Here is a 16347-nt window from a genome sequence, read left to right on the forward strand (position 1 = left end):
GCCCCGAGCCGACACCTGTCGGCCGTGGAACTGTGTACCCGGGACTGGCTGGGCGCAGGGTAAAAGGTTCAAAGATCCCAAAAAGGTTCCAGTGTGCTGATGAATTTCAGCAGAGAAACAGCGGAGCAGGAATGCAAGCAGCTGACGCGGGCCTGTGAGCCTGCGTGGCCCACCCTGGGGTAAGGGCGCACGAGGCGAGGCTGGGGTCCCGGATCCGAGGCGAGCCCTCATCTCACACGCAGCCCTGGCAGTGAAGGCACAGGAGACACTTCTACTGCGGCTGCAAGCCGCCTGCAACGCACGCAGTCTGTGCGAAGAGCACAACAGAGCGGCAGCTGCTTCTGCCCAGGTTCACACACGCCAGACCAAAGACAGCAAACATTACAAACACCTACCGCTGCTTCTTTCAACGATGTTATGAAGGGAACTCCACATGATCTCAAAGGCATCCAAGCAGGCACTGCCCAACCTTGACTTCTACACCCCAAGCATCCTTTCGGCAAGCCCAGAGGCGCCTCTCTTGCTGCTGTGATACTGAGAGCCATGCCAGCTCCACTATCGTCCGGTCGAGCTGTCTCGGTACACCACGTAAGCCACACACGACACACACAAGCTTAAATAAAACATGCATCCAAACACTATTTCTTTTGCTACTAAATCTTTAAAATCCAGTGTGGGGGCTGGCACTGTGGCACAGCGGGTTACCCTGGCCTGAAGCGCCGACATCCCATATGGGCGCCAGTTCTAGTCCCGGCTACTCCTCTTCCGATCCAGCTCTTTGCTGTGGCCTGGGAAAGCAGTAGAAGATGGTCCAAGTCCTTGGGCCCCTGCACCCACATGGGAGACCCAGAAGAAGCTCCTGGCTCCTGGCTTTGGATCAGCGCAGCTCCGGCCATTCTGCCATCTGGGGAGTGAACCAGTGGATGGAAGACCACTCTCTCTGTCTCTACCTCTCTCTGTAACTCTTTCAAATAAATAAAAATAAATCTTTAAAAAAAAAAATCCAGTGTGGGTTTTGCTTACAGGACATTATTTTATTTTATTTTATTTATTTTTGACAGGCTGAGTGGACAGTGAGAGAGAGAGAGAGACAGAGAGAAAGGTCTTCCTTTTGCCGTTGGTTCACCCTCCAATGGCCGCTGCGGCCGGCACACTGCGCTGATCCGATGGCAGGAGCCAGGTGCTTTTCCTGGTCTCCCATGGGGTGCAGGGCCCAAGCACCTGGGCCATCCTCCACTGCCTTCCCGGGCCACAGCAGAGAGCTGGCCTGGAAGAGGAGCAACCGGGACAGAATCCCACACACCGACCGGGACTAGAACCCGGTGTGCCAGCGCCACAAGGCGGAGGACTAGCCTAGTGAGCCGCGGCGCCAGCATATAAAATAATCTTCCCGTTTCCACTCATAACTTCTCTGCCATCTCAGTTTTTCTTTGAGAGCAGTGAATGAGGGAGTCAAGTCCATTTAATATGTGCTGTCTCGGTCGACATCAGTATGCACTGCACCACCAGTGACAGACAGCCTCCAACCTCTTACATAAGTCCTGAGGTCGTGATGTGTCCCATGCAGGTGCCACGCATCTGGAGCAGATGGCAGTGGCCGCCACTTCAGAAACTGAGAGATCCCATTCAATTATCACTGCTCCTCCAGGTCACACAGGATCCTGCCTCAGCACTCTTCATGGCTACTGAGCTGTGCTTCAGGGCCAAAGATGCACACTTCCATCCTGCCTTTGGAACCCCAAGCTGCCTGGGAGATACATTACCCTCAGAACACAGATCCCTGCACACACCATGGGCCGACTCCAAACACGTGGCTAAGGTGCGAAGAGCAAAGCAAGACGTAGGATTTTATTTACCGTTACATTTACTGTTCTCTGCCAACCAAGAAAAACCCAGCCTTACTTTTGCAAACCGGTTCAAATTCAACCAACAATGTGTTGTATAATAAGGGATAACAATGTGTTCCTCCACAAATTTTCAGTATGAAAACTTGAAGTGTACTTGAACTTCTGTGCCTCTTTTTCTACAATTTCACAAGCGTCAGCTCCAGTTACACAGAGCACAGGTTATTTAGACATGGGTTACCTAAAGGTTATTTATACTTGTGTTTTTAAATGTGACTGAGGGCCGCTGGGCAGGAAGGCGAGTGACGAGGATGACATAATGGCACTAAGAGTCTGTGAGAGGTCAGAGAACAAAGGCAAAGACATCCCAGCAGATGTGGGCATCTGTTCTGTGCGTGGAGGTGATCGAGGGCCTGCTGCGGGGGAGGCGATGGGAACATGGGTAAGAGAGCAACCAGTGATCCTCAACAGCCCTGGCAAAAGGGCGTTCCCTCTGAAGCAGCCAAGATTCTCAAACCTCTGACCCAGGGAGGACCCTAAGAGCCAACAAACCTGAATCAGCATCAGGAAATGACCTGTTACTTACTGGAGCACCAGAGGAAACAGGACTTACTTAAGTATGGTCACTATCTGCAACCACGCGCGTCTCTGACACCAGGGGAAAGGGTGGTCCTGCGAGGTTAAGGGGTGCTGAGGGCATTCTGCACCAGCGCGTGGCGAGGACTGGAAACCCAGCTCCGCAAGCGCTCACTAAGTGGGAACAGTGTTGTGTGGTTTGCGACTCACCCAACGTGAAAGAAGCGACAGTGGCCACCTCGCCAATCCTACATCCCTCACAGCCACGGTGCCAAAGAGAACAGTCTCTCCTAGTCGAGCAAAATTCTAGAGCACACTGAGATGTTTTTAAAAAACTGTCCGGAAGCAGCAGGCATCAGATTAAGAACAAGCTAATTATCAACTTTACTTTGTACTAGAAGACAGAACTGGCCAATGGTGACAAATATTGCTCAAAAGCACTCTAGCTGCAGAAGCTTCCGCCTTCCCTGCCTAGCAAACTGGGGTCAGGTTGTATGCAATCACTGAATATCCAGCTCCCTCAACAGCCACTATCCCGGCGGTAAACCCTGGGGGAAGAGTGCTTCCTTCTGGGAATGCTTTAGCATGTAACGAAAGTACAAAGAGTCGGGAGTCGAAGTCCAGTGAGGGCATGAGCACGGAGCACTGAGGTCCTCAGAGCTCCTAGAAAAGCAACCTCATCTCTGCCTGCTGCTCAGTAACGCCAGGAACAGCCAGGTCTGGACCCTGGTGCAAGCACTCCCAACAGTGGCTTCCGACCACACTGCCAGGCTCCGGGCTTCCTGCTTGGCGACACTTCACACCCCTTCAAGGTTTTGTTATCACTTCAGATGAGAAGTCAGATAAGCCACAAAAGGCCAGAGCTAGTAAATATGCTAGCCAGCACTAGAACTCAAACCCATGAGTGTGCACTCTTCCCATTATACCACACTGCCTCACCAGACCTGTGGGAAGACCTGCTGAGCAGCCAGTCCAGGCAGCAGAGCACAACCCCGCCCACATCAGCCACGTGTACACTGGCTGCAAAAGGCAGCAGCAGCAGGTCAGCTCCCGGACAAGCTCGGGCGCAGAACCCGTGTGACTCACGTGCAGACAAGGTGGCGGGCAGCTCCCCTAGAAGAGCACTGGTGGGGGCCGCGGGGCCTGACCAGTGTCTCCACTAGTGTTGATGTACGGGCTGCCGCAGGCTTGGCCAAATGCATAGAAGGGGCCAGTGCTGTGGTGCAGCAGGTAGAGCCGGCGCCTGCAGCGCCGGCATCCCATAGGGGCTCCAGTTCGAGTCCTGGCTGCTCCACCTCTGATCCAGCTCTCTGCTGTGGCCTGGGAAAGCAGTGGGAGATGGCCAGGTCCTGGCGCCCCTGCATTCATGTGGGAGACCCGGAGGAAGCTCCAGGCTCCGGATCGGCACAGCTCCGGCCGCTGTAGCCACTGGCGAGTGAACCAGCAGAAGACACCCTCCCCCCGCCTCTGCCTATTACTCTGCCTTTCAAATAAGTATATAAATCTTTTAAAAAATGCATAGAAAACAAAATGCCAGGTGGGACAACTAATGTTAGACAACAGATTCAAAAACCACTTGACATGACTGACGAAACCACAAAAAAAATTTAACATGGACAAATTATTTTGCAAATAAAAACTGAAAAACAAGATGGGGGAAACCAGGCATAAGAAAACATATGGCGAAAAGAAATCAAAATGGCCAAACAGCTTAGTTGATCACAAGCTCAAAAATAAAGTAACACTGTGACGTGGGCAATGAGCAAAGCAGCCTCGGACCAGGCACCGGGCGGTCACTGCCACGACGACGTTGGGAGATGCCAATTCCCTCTGGAGCCCGCCTTGGGCAGACCCCGTCATGTCCCGTGATACCACAGCCTGTTCTGGGGAAAGCCGAAGGGACTGCCAACCACATGGCATCCAAAGAGGTGCCCACGTTGCTGGAAGACTCACCACTGCAGGGTACAGTAACGAGCTCTGAACACAGGAAAGGTCTTTTGTTTTTTTAAAGATTTATTTATTTATTTGAAAGTCAGAGTTATAGAGAGCTGGCAGAGAGGCAGAGAGGCGGGGGTGGGGGGGAGGGGAGACGGGGGAGAGAGGTCCTCCATCCACTGGTTCACTTCCCATCTGGCTGCAATGGCCAGAGCTGCACCATTCTGAAGCCAGGAGCCAGGAGCTTCCTGCAGATCTCCCACGCGGGTGCAGGCGCCCCAGGACCTGGCCATCTCCCATTGCTTTCCCAGGCCACAGCAGAGAGCTGGATTGGAAGTGGAGCAGCTGGGTCTCGAACCGGCATCCGCGTGCGGCGGCTTTACCTACTACGCCACAGTGCCAGCCCCAGGAGAGGTCTTTTAAGTACCATGTGTAAGAGAAGAAGTACCGGGCACAGCACCCAGAGATCGAGGGAGGACTAGTGAGAGAAAGACAGACTGTGAGCAAGCAGCAGAAGCAGGGACTGGAAGCGCAGGCCAGGCGAGCCTTGCTGATGGTCCATCAGGGCAGGCCACCCAAATGACCCTGTGCTGGTTTAGGGATCGTCTTCCTAAGTCCACGTGATGCCAAAGTCACAGAACAGGGCTGCGTCCGGTTGAGTCACCTGTGGAGCCTCAGCAAGGAAACAGGATTGCGCAACCTTCCAGACCGTGAGCTGACGTCCAGCCAACTCTCCGCTCTTCTGGGAGCCACAGCAAAACAGGGAAGGACAAAGAAAAGGAAGTGACCACCACGGAGGACATCAGCAAATTTGTGAGAGACAAAGAAAATGGAGAAACAACTTAGGAAGGCAACACTGAGCCAAGCGAGTTTTAGAAGAACGCATTACAATCCGCCACCTCCTCCTGGCCAACCAGACAAAAAGGAAATTTCCCGGAGTTTCAGACGCAGCTGTCCTCAGGGCCTGCAGAGGCCTCCCCAGGGCCCCGACAGAGGCGCTCGGGCACCCGGGGGTTCCCAGGCAGCAGAGAGGAGGAGAGTATCTCAGCTGGTCTAGCGAGGGGAAACCCCGCAATAAAGTGCAGACCGCAAGTCAGCAGACCCGGCACCTCTGGAAGACACTTTCAGGCATGGGAGGTCTCGAAGACCTCCTCACACCCTCGCAGGAAGCTGCTGAGGGGATGTGCGGCACCGAAACTCGGCAGTGACATGAGACCAGGGACGCAGGCACTGAGAAAGCGGACTGCAGGGCAGAGCGGAGGGACACCCAGCAGGCCGGCGTCCGGTCCGTGACAGGGGCTCTGCAGAGGGCGAGTCTAAGGCAGGGATGACGCAGACTGTAGGAGGTGCCTGAGCACGCTAAGAAAGGTGAATGATGAACCAACAATTCATGTTGGTTTTTAACACTGATTGTATCCAAAAGTTGTGGAAGAACCTATGCGTGTAAGAGCTAAAACCTCCCTTCCCGTCAGAAGTCAAATGCATCGACTTTAGCGATGTGGAAATCTGACCCAGGAGCTGGGGACGAAGGCAGCGTCCTGAGCGCGTGGTGACGAGGAGGAGGAGGAGGAGGAGGACGACGAGAGGACGGCTCTCCTGTGCTATGCACCTGCCTAGTCTCTCCACAGATGCAGTGACTGCAGGCAGAAAGCTGCTGACACACAACCTGAGCAGAATCTTCTGGGATGTGCAACTGATGGTGGCGAGTACGTTCAGAGCAATAAATGTGGTAGTATCAGGTACGGGGGAGAAAAAGCCTTAGACAAGATTACAAAATGTAAAAATGCAGAGTGCATAAAACTGGACTGTTTTTTGTAATATTCACGAGTAGACATGCAGGGAGATGTCAAACATGCATCGTGTTACTGACCAGTCCTGCCGACAGGCAACTTCATCCACACGCATCAGCTCTTGAGAGCGGTCAAGTTTATTATCAATCATGAAGTTTCACCGTGGTATTTTGGGATCAGGGCCAAGACCGAAATGTTTCTGAATCAAAAGAATAGTGCTCGAGCACAGCTACTGACCAGCGGACGTCCAGTCATGCTTTGCTTTGCAGAACTCTGGTGTTTCTTAATGAATGCAACCCCAGGTTGTCAGGCAAACCTGTGCTGAAACTTCATACCACAGTAATGTCATCTCAACAGATAATTTTACTTGAATAATAAGGAGGTTTAAGTCCCTTCACTTCTTATGTTGTCAGAAACTAACGTAAGGGGCTTGCATTTCAACGCAGTGGTATATTATACTGCAGCCTGCAACACTCCAGGTTCAAACCCTGGTGGCTCAGCTTCTGTTAATGCACCTAGGAAAGCAGTGGGAAAGGGCCCAAGTCTTTGGGACCTTGTGACCCATGGGACGCCTGGACAGAGCTCCTGGAAGACCTGAGACCCCCTTCCCACACAAATGCCCAGGAGACGCATTTCTGAGCACACACCAGGGCTCAGCAGCGTTTCCCACGCTCGACACAAGGCAAAGCAAGCTTCCCTGTGCGACTGAGGGGCGTGCGCCTCATCTTTTTTTTAAAGACTCATTTATCTGAAAGTCAGAGTTATGCTGAGAGACTCAGAGAGAGAAGGCTCCATCGGCTGGTACACTCCCCAGTTGGCCACAACAGCTGGAGCTGCACTAATCCGAAGCCAAGAGCTTCTTCTGGGTCTCCTACGTGGGTGCAGGTGCCCAAGGACCTGGGGCATCCTCCACTGCTTTCCCAGGCCACAGCAGAGAGCTGGATGGAAAGTGGAGCAGCTGAGATTCAAACTGGCACCCATAGGGGATGCAGGCACTGCAGACGGCTACTTTACCTGCTACACCACAGTGCCAGCCCCTCAGCTAACCTTCGACTTTAAGTGATTAATTTCCAACACAACGACAAGCTAAACTCAACTGAAGTCATACACTTGGGGACTACAAACAATGTGCCAGCACCTATCTGTATAAAAGACATTTTCAAAGATCCAAGTTATAAAATCTCATAGATCGGATGTATAACAGCTTATATTGTTATTTTTAAGATTTATTTATTTAAAAGGCAGAGTTACAGAGAGAGAGAAAGAGAAATAGAGAAAGAGATTTCCCATTTGCAGGTTCATTCCCCAAATGGCTGCAAGAGCCAAGGTTAGGCCAGGCTGAAGCCAGGAGCCAGGAACTTCTTCAGGGTCTCCCACGCAGGTGGCAGGAACCCAAGCACTCGAGCCATCTTCCACTGCTTTCCCAGACACTTTATCAGGGGAGCTGAGTAAGAACCAGAGCAGCTGGAGTTCAGACCAGCGCCTCTATGGGATGCCAGCATCTCAGGCAATGGCTTAGCCCGCTGGGCCACGACGCCAGGCCTTAGGTCTGTCTGTCTCCCCCTCTCTGTAGCACTACCTTTCAAATAAATAAATATTTAAAATTTTAGTTTCCTACCACCAACTAGTGATGCCTATTTGTAAAAGTATTAAAGCTATAAAGTAGAAGTCAAAACTCCCATCTCACAAAATACTTAGTTAAAATAAGGGGGATCTCCTAAAAATGACTAATGAGATACACAAAGGAATGACCACAGAGGACCTGGAACAATTCAAAAAGGCTTGACAAAAATGGAGGAAAAAAAGCAGAGCCCTGGCAGGTATGAAATCAAATACACAGAACAGGAACAAAACTACGAGCCAAGAGCCAAGAGGCGAGCACTAGCTGAGAACGCTCCACAAGGATCACACAGAGTAACGCGGCCTGGAGCTGAGGCACCGCAGGACCCAGGGGTCGCCGTGAGGCGCTGGGGGCGGCCACGCAGGGGTGAGGGGAACGCCGAGGGTTGGGCAGGTCACTCTGAGAAGCCGGGCAGAGGGGGGCTTTGTGCAAAGCAGCGTTTCAGATGCTTAGGCCAGACCCACCTAGGGGCAGAAGCAGAAACCCCTCACGGCAGGACAACTCAGCACCTCCTGGGAAATAATGCCTGACCCAGCTTCACAGAAACCGAAATGGAAAGAGAAACACAGCTGGAAGAATCACCACAGGCCTTGGAGACAGCACACGGATCCGGAAGTGAGGCGCACAGTCAAACACGACGGAAAGTGACAGACGTGGCAATCAGCACCAGCTGTGTCCAGCCTCTTCTCAAGATACAAGAGGAAGGGAAACTGGTGACGTCTGCACGCCCCTCGAAGGACCACTGTGTGACTTCCTACTAAGTGCCAACCGAGCTGAAAGTCAAAAATGATCTGTTAATAAAATGCTTCAAAGAGTTCCAAAGCAATAGCAGTGAGGACTCAAAAGGAGACATGTGGCTGCACAGAAGCCACGTGTCCGCTGGCGGATGTAAAACAAAAACCCAACAGTCTCTCTCTCTCTGTCTCTCCCCCTCTCTCTGTCGCACACGCACACGCACACAGTGACATCACCTGTAAGCAGTGGCCTGGGGCACAGCCCTCGACCAGCAGGCTTCCTCTGCATGCCACTACTTCAGCTTGCAAGGCCTGGCTGGTCTTTGTGTCCAGCACCCTCCCTACCAGAAACCAGGTACCTGTGGGTTCCAAGCACTCTGAGACATACCAACGCAGACCAGAGGCCGCCGTCAGTGTTCTCAGAACAGGGCCTACAGGACCGGACTGCACTAGCTCAGAGGCGGACCCAGACCTCCAGGTCTTTCCTCGATGTAACTCACGGAAGGACACACTCACAGTCTCAGTGGACTTACCTTTCCAACCAAGGGTAAAAATTAAAAGAAACGTTTTCTTCTCTGTGGCTCCTTGCCCATTACAGTTGTCCTGCAAACACTGTCTTCCAGTTTAGCGCATCGGAGATCAGCAGGAATAAAGTGAGATGGGGATGTGAAACAGGAGCTCTCCTATTAAAAAAGAAAGAGGAGCCAGTCATACATATTCCTCCTTGGTCTGGTGACACCTACGGTTAAAAGACTCTGCTTCAGGGCTATGACTCACAGAGAATCACACATCAGAAAACCAAAAGGCTTCAGTTAATTGAAATCTTTCTATGTAAACGGAAAAAAAACAGTACTGTCATCCCTCTTATTTCAACTTTTTATAAATAACACTGTCACTTTTTATCTATTTATTCATTCCTTTACTTATTTTAAAGGAAAAGTAACAGGGAGAGAAGGAGAGAAAACTCTCCCATCTGTTGGTTCACTCCTCGAAGGCTGGCAACAGCCAGGCCTGGGCCTGGGCCAGGCCAGAGTGAGAAGCCAGCAGTCTCTCTGGTCTCCTAGTGAGGGCAAGTGCCCAAGTACTCGGGCGAGCCTCTGCTGTCTCCCAGGTGCATCAGCAGGAACTGGACCAGAGGCGGAGCAGCTGGGACTTGCATCGGCACTCTGACACAGAGCGCAGATGTCCCACGCACAGGCCTAACTGCTCCGTCCCAAGCACCACCCCTCTACCTCAGGTTTCATCCTGCATCCTGCACTGGACAGCCGCCCAGAAATACACACAGGTGCCGGGAAAGCACGATCCGTAAGCAGAGGAAAGAAATGCACTTTCTGTCTTTTCTTATGAAAGCGTCAACGGTGTTCTCAGGCGGAGGGCTAACTGCAAAGGCACCACATCAAACACTGACTTCCAAAACCATCTTCCTGTCCAAGCCCCCGCAGCCACGTCCTGCCCCGACAATCACAGCCTGCTCAGGAACTATGAGCCAAACATCAGGTCCCTGAAGTCCGAGCGACAGCCAAGTCCAGTCTCTCATGTCAGTGGACCACACGCTGCACAATAAAGGAATATAAATGTCTTCCAAGGTGCATGGCACATAACTTATTACAGAAAAAGAGTCAAATTGTGGACACTGAACTAGAAATCCTGTAAAATACAGTCTACAAAAAAAAAAAAAAAAAGAAATGTTGTTCATCTAATGTTTTTCTTCCATAAAACACTGCTACCATTGTGATCAAGTCGACATTTTCCCTCCAGTATGATAAATTGAAAAATTTTAAGCATATTTTAAAAAAGAATTAAAAAAAAGACAGCAAATAAATAAATCTTAAAAAAAAAAAAAAAGACAGTAACAAACTCAGGTAAAAATGCAATGAAGCATAAAAACGGAACATTTACCAGGCAAGTGCTTTTTGAACATACTCTTGAAGTACTGTTGATCATCTAAATTATTGCTTAAAATCATAAAAACCTATCAATGCTACTATGTGCTCCTGGAGTCCTTCCACTCTACAAAGCTGACCGTGTAAAATGTGGAACGCTAACCCTAGCTCAGTCCAGTTCCGACACAGCATCTGTGTTAGGGCTCTCAGATCCCTTGAAGATCTGACAGATGGGGCCAGTGTCGTAGTGCAGCAGCCTAAGCCACTGCTTGTGGTATTGCCAGACAGTGAGTCTGGGAAGGTAGCAGATAATGGCCCAAGTGCTTGGGCCCCTGCTACCAACATGGGAGACCCGGATGAAGCTCCAGGCTCCTGGCTTTGGCCTGGCCCATTCCTGGCTGCTGCAGAAATCTGGGACGTGAACCTGCAGATGGAAGACTTCTCTCTTATGCTGTCTCCTCCTGTCACTCTTTCAAATAAATCTTTTTAAAAAGTTCCAACAAATATAATCTCCAAAATGCACACATGTACAAAATTTGGCATTTAATCCAAGTCGTTCCAGGCTCCTCGAAGTCCATCTGCAATCATTGCTCCCACCAGCAGCAGGCTCCTAGCGTGTCGTCCACGCTAGACTCACTTTCCCATCAGAGAAGCAGGACCGACTGCAGCGCGTCTCTAACCTGCAGGGAGGGTGCGAGACACAGTCCACTCTCCTGGGAAGGGCCTGGTTACTTCCTGAAGTCCTTACACTTGTCCACATGGCTGATGCTGAGAAGTATCAGAGCAGGACAAACTCAATCAAAAGATGGCAAACAATGAAACCATGTGCAATTGCAGTACTGGGACTTCTGGGTAGAAAGGAGACAATGAGCACACTTTGAAATGCTTCTAAAACTATAATAAATAGACTGCTTCTGTCTTGTCTTTTTCCCCCCAAAGATTTATTTATTTGGGGACTGGCATTGTGGTACAGTGGGTAAAGCTGCTGTCTGCAGTGCCACATCCCTTACAGGCACTGGTTGTTTCCTGGCTGCCCCACGTCTAATCCAGCTCCCTGCTAACGGCCTGGGAGAGCAGCAGACGATGGTCTAAGCACTTGGGCCCCCGGTGAATATTAGAGCCCTGATTCTAACCTTTCTTGTCCCAACCCAGCCGATGCCCTTATCGGAATCCTTTACTGCCAACTATCATTCAAGACCTTCACTCTCTACAAGACTCAAGGACACACAACATTTGCGGACATTGAGGAAAAAACCTAAATTCTCCCCAACCAAAGAGCTCAACCAGCCAACCTGCTGCCACGTTCACAGCCGAGGAGCTTCTGTCACGCACCCTCACCTCAGCCTTTAAACACTTTCCCTTTTCACCTCGAGAATCGTTGCAAGGGCAGTGCAAGGAGCTGTCGGAGTCTGAGCCCAGAATCACCAGCTGACTTTACCACGGCTTTCCCACCCCTCCACAAACATCCTCACCCACAGGCACGTAACTGTGCCCCAGCCATCAGGGCCCTTCACCCTTGAAAACTTCAGTGTGCGTTTTCCAAGAGCAAGGTCTGCTCTCACACAAGCGCAGTACAGAGCTCAACACAGGAATTTCACCATTGAGCGTCAAGCAGGGACTACGAGTTCACACTCATTCCAGCAACTGCTCTCGTGCCCCTACAGTCCCTACAGCAGTGCCCGTGCGATCCAGGGCACAGTCACACCTCCGTCACATCTCCATCCCTCTCATCAGGAAACAGTCTTCACAACATTCCCCCTCCATCTCACTGACATCTGTGAACACAAGTCACGCGCTCCTGGCAGGAACACCGTGTCAGTAAGCTTGTTTCCTGCAGCACTCACATAAACAGACACAAAGCCAATCTGCCCCATTACTGAAGATACTTTGATCACTTGGTTAAGACAATATCTGCCGAATTTCTTCACCATGGAGTGACCAATTTCCCTCAATAATTACTAAGAAAGGAATCGTGGGAAGACATTTTAGACTATTTTCATGCAGCATTCATCCCATAGTTTTAGTGCCCATTGACAACTTGTTCTCTCCAACAATCACAAAATGATAGGGCTTCTGTCATTCTACTATTTCTACATTTATTTTTATCATTTTTAAAATTTTTATTTATCTGAGAGCACAGAGAAAGAGTCACCCAGAAAATGAGCCTCCATCTGCTGGTTCACACTCCTAAATGTGCACAAGAAGCCGGGCCTAGAGGAGGGCTGAAGCCAGGAGCTGGAACCAGGCACTCAATCCAGGCGTCCCACAGGATGGCAGGAACCCAGCTCCCTGAGCCACACCACCAGCTCGCAGGGCTGGCATGAGCAGGAAGTCGCAGCCAGGAACCAGAGCCAGGAACTGAACCCAGCTACTACAACGCAGGACAGGAACATCTTACCAGGTAGACTAAATGATGGCTCCCTCCTTCTGCATTCATTCACTCACATTCTTACTAAAAGAAACTTTGTTGCCACCTACTTGAAGGCAGAGCAACAGAGAGATGGGGAGAGACAGATCTCCCATCTGCTAGTTCAGTCCCCAAATGCTTGCAAATGGCCAGGGCTATGTCAGGCTGAAGCCAGGCGCCAGCGACTCCATGTGGGTGTCTCACGTGGGTGGCGCAAGCCCATCTCCTCAGCCAGCATCCACTGCCTCCCAGGATGCAAAAGCAGGAGGCTGGATCAGAAGTGGAACAGCCGGACGCAAACAGGGTGTGCAGCAGCAGCCTCACTGTCCACAGTGAGTCCACTGTCCACTGCACCACAATGTCCACCGGTACTTGTCGACACTCTGATCAGGAAGGTATGTCTCCCTGTCGCCACACGTTGTTTTCTGTCTCGACTTGGTTATCAGTAGGAGCTCACACATTATAATAATATCGTTACTCATTCTGGTGCTCAAACTGTCCCAGATTGGGCCAACAGGCGCCCCTTCAAGCAGTCTCTTGCGTGCTTTTCATATTTTTTGAGCATTTTGAAATTCTCTAAAAACACACTCCAGATCCGGCTTGTACACTCTTTGCCCCTGGTTTGCAGTCAGCCATCTCTCTAAGGAGTGCTGAGGCTCCTGGCCATGTTGTCTGGAGATGAAGACCTGAAGGCTAAGCATGTCCACAGATACTGGGGTCTCCTCTCCCTGCCTGTGACACTGCACAGAGCCAAGAAAGAGGTCAACTTCAGACAACCTAAGTATTAAGTAACCATGACTCTTAAATATGGAAAAAAACAGATTGCCAGACACCTCCAGAAGCCTCTACCATGTAAAAGTAGCAAAAACACACAAGAACACACAGAAAAAGTTGGAGAAGGAAGGGAAATACAAACGAGGGGAGGGATAGAAGAAATGTGATATACTCAGAAAGAGAGAGTGCGTCCGTTAAATAAAGAAGACAGCACCCAGGGGCCGCTGTGGTGCAGCCGTCAGACGTCACTACAATGTCCCATGAGCACTGGTTCAAGTCCCATCCAGGAAACGCACCTAGGAAAGCAACGGAAGATGGCCAAGTACTAGGGCCCCTGCCACCACGTGGGAGACCTGGATGGAGGCTTCTGGCTTTAGCCTGGCCTGGCCCTAATTGTTACAGCCATCTGGGGAACGAACCAGCGGATGGAAGATCTTGCGCTCTCGCGCGCGCGCGCTCTCTCTCTCTCTCTAACTCTGCCTTTCAGATAAATATATAAATCCTTTCAAAAAAAAATTTTTACAGCAGAAATTAAAAACTGAATAGAAAGGCTGGAAGATAAAAAGGAAACAAATTAAAAACCAGGAGAAAAGAAAACTAAAGGCTAAAATGGAACAAACATGAAAGTGACAGGAACTTTTTTTTTTTTTTTTTTTTTTGACAGGCAGAGTGGACAGTGAGAGAGAGAGACAGAGAGAAAGGTCTTCCTTTTCTGTTGGTTCACCCCCAATGGCCGCTGCAGCCGGCGCACCGCACTGATCCAAAGCCAGGAGCCAGGTGCTTCTCCTGGTCTCCCATGGGGTGCAGGGCCCAAGCACTTGGGCCATCCTCCACTGCACTCCCAGGCCACAGCAGAGAGCTGGACCGGAAGAGGAGCAACCGGGATAGAATCTGGTGCCCCGACAGGGACTAGAACCCGGTGTGCCGGCACCACAGGCAGAGGATTAGCCTCTTGAGCCGCAGTGCTGGCCAACAGGAATTCTTAAAATGAAAACAATACAGAAGAGAGGAGATCAGAAAAATAATTCTCCCCAAAGTCCCTGAAAACAGGCTGACACCAAGTAACACCACAGAAATTTCACAGCCCTGGCAGCACAAGAGCCCAGATCGCCTATAAAGGATCAAAGTCTAAACAGTGTCAGATTCCTCAGGAGCAAAACAGGCAAAAAGGTAATGAAGCAGCCACCTGACACCCACTAGGGTGGCTAACCACCCAACGCCAGAAAACAACCGCAGGATATGGAGACGGCCCCCACTGTGCACTGCTGGGGGGAATGGAAGGTGGGGCCGTATGGTGGTTCCCCAAAAATTAACAAACAGAACTGCCATGTAATCTAGCAATTCCACTTCTGGGTCTATACTCAAAAGAAATGAAAGCAGAGTTTCAAGGAGATCTGTACACCCACACAATGGTGCTCCATCAACTTCATGCAAGTCTAGTGGTTACGACGCTTGTTCCCACGTACGAGCATGTGGGTTCAAAATACAGCTCTGGCCACTGACTCCAGCTTTCTACCAATTCCTTCGAGTTTCAACCACTACAGACACTTGGGAGGATGGGCCAGCACATGTGAGCTCCTTTTGAAGGAGTTAGATAGAGAGAACGATCTTCCATTTGCTGGTTTACTCCCCAAATGCTAACAATGGCCAAGGCTGAGCCAGACTGAAGCCAGGAGCCAGGAGCCAGGAGCCAGGAGCTTCTTCTGGGTCTCTTTTGTGGGTGCAGTGCCCACATGGGATGCTGGCACTCCAGTCAGCAGATGAATCAGCTGCTCCAAGCACCGCCCCATGATACATGTATTTTTTTAGTCCAAAGTACCATGGTTGCTTTCAGGATGGGGAAAAGAGGGTGACATAGTTAACGACTGTTGTTTATCTACCCAAACTCCTAGAACTAGCTGACTCTAAGCTGTGCACAAAAAGATCTTTGACTTAAAAATTTTTTTAATATAAATTCTAAAGAATTTTGATGTGGGAGTTAGTATTAAATATTGAGGGGCCGGCGCCGTGGCTCACTTGGTTAATCCTCCGCCTGCAGCACCGGCATCCCATATGGGCGCCGGGTTCTAGTCCCGGTTGCTCCTCTTCCAGTCCAGCTCTCTGCTGTGGCCCGGGAAGGCAGTGAAGGATGGCCCAAGTGCTTGGGCCCTGCACCTGCCCAGGGTGCAGGAGACCAGGAGGAAGCACCTGGCTCCTGGCTTTGGATCGGCGCAGCGCCGGCCGTAGCGGCCATTTGGGGGGTGAACCAACGAAAGGAAGACCTTTCTCTCTGTCTCTCTCTCTCACTGTCTAACTCTACCTGTCAAATAAATAAAATAAAAAAAGTATTAAATACTGAGATCACAGAGTATGGTATCAGCCACTCACTAGCTATGCAGCCTAGGACAAACCATTTAACCCGAGCACCTACTTTTTCATTTACAAGATAAGGAAGTTGTAGTAAATCAGACTTTTCTTCCTGCTTCAATAATTTGTGAATCTAACATTAAAAACAAAGTCATCAAAGTGTACACATGGTACAGCGGCTACAGACACCGGGCAACTAAACTGAAGAAAGTAATTTAATCAGGCCTTGGTGAGGAAAATAGATGGAGGAGTAAAATGCAAAAACAAAAGCCCAAAACAATAGTTTTAAGCTTGTGGGGGGCTGAGAGGGTACTACTGAAATGAAGAAATCCAGCAAGCTACTAGGATGAACACGCAGGGTCCCCGATGCTGGCCTGCAAAGCGTCTAACGATGATGCCCACACAGACCACGGCAGGAGACCGCTGGAAAGGCTGAG

The 16347-nt window shown here is 50.5% G+C and overlaps 1 protein-coding gene across 38 annotated transcripts in view; it reads right to left on the minus strand.

Annotated features, from left to right (window-relative positions):
- PPP6R3 (protein phosphatase 6 regulatory subunit 3) overlaps positions 1 to 16347 on the minus strand; it is a 134734-nt gene that overhangs the window by 75512 nt on the left and 42875 nt on the right. For 36 of the 38 annotated variants that reach the window (XM_070063713.2, XM_070063654.2, XM_070063400.2 and 33 more), the window contains one exon: positions 9034 to 9183. The gene's annotated coding sequence lies outside the window, so the exon portion shown is untranslated. Of the gene's footprint in view, positions 1 to 9033; positions 9184 to 11063; positions 11147 to 16347 lie in introns of those variants that run through there. The other 2 variants (XM_089313183.1, XM_017339336.4) reach the window with 1 other exon arrangement.

The sequence above is a fragment of the Oryctolagus cuniculus genome, chromosome 1 (assembly GCF_051225735.1).
Source record: "Oryctolagus cuniculus isolate XC-2025 breed Fujian yellow rabbit chromosome 1, ASM5122573v1, whole genome shotgun sequence".
Lineage (NCBI taxonomy): Eukaryota > Metazoa > Chordata > Mammalia > Lagomorpha > Leporidae > Oryctolagus > Oryctolagus cuniculus.